Source organism: Lipotes vexillifer, unplaced genomic scaffold (genome assembly GCF_000442215.2).
Source record: "Lipotes vexillifer unplaced genomic scaffold, Lipotes_vexillifer_v1.1 scaffold575, whole genome shotgun sequence".
NCBI lineage: Eukaryota > Metazoa > Chordata > Mammalia > Artiodactyla > Lipotidae > Lipotes > Lipotes vexillifer.
This window is the reverse complement of record NW_006780198.1, coordinates 793,618-794,116: the sequence shown is the minus strand read 5'-3', so window position 1 is coordinate 794,116 and position 499 is coordinate 793,618.

Below are 499 nucleotides of genomic sequence, written 5' to 3'. Positions count from 1 at the left end.
CTCCGCGCCCTTGGGGACCCTTCCCGGGTGGGGGCGGCAGCGGCATTGGGCCTTGTCGGGGGTGCGCGGGCCGGCGTTTCCCCGCCTCCCACCGGGCCCGGCCCACCCGAGTCCCAGCTGCCAGCTCGGCCGTCGGGTCCCCGGGCGCGTGGTCGCCTCGACGGCTCCCCCTGCCGGAGCGCCCTGTCCCCACCCCGCACCCAGAGTCTCAGGACTAGTCCCCCCAACTTGTTCTCTGCTGTTAACTAGTCGCGCTGCCGGAACGATGGGATGGGGTTGCCACAGCAACCAGACTGGACGTCACAATCCGGGCATGTGTGCCGCCCCCCCCCGCCCCCCCCTTCTTGCTGCCTGCCGCCGGCGCTGCCGCCGCCACCTCGGCCGGCTGCGGGACTCAGGCTGCGGGGCGCGGTGGGCGGAGCAGCCGGGGCTTTGCGGGGAGCAGGGTGAAGGCGGCCGAGAGGAAGGGGGTCGAGACGGGGGGTGGAGCTTTGGGGGG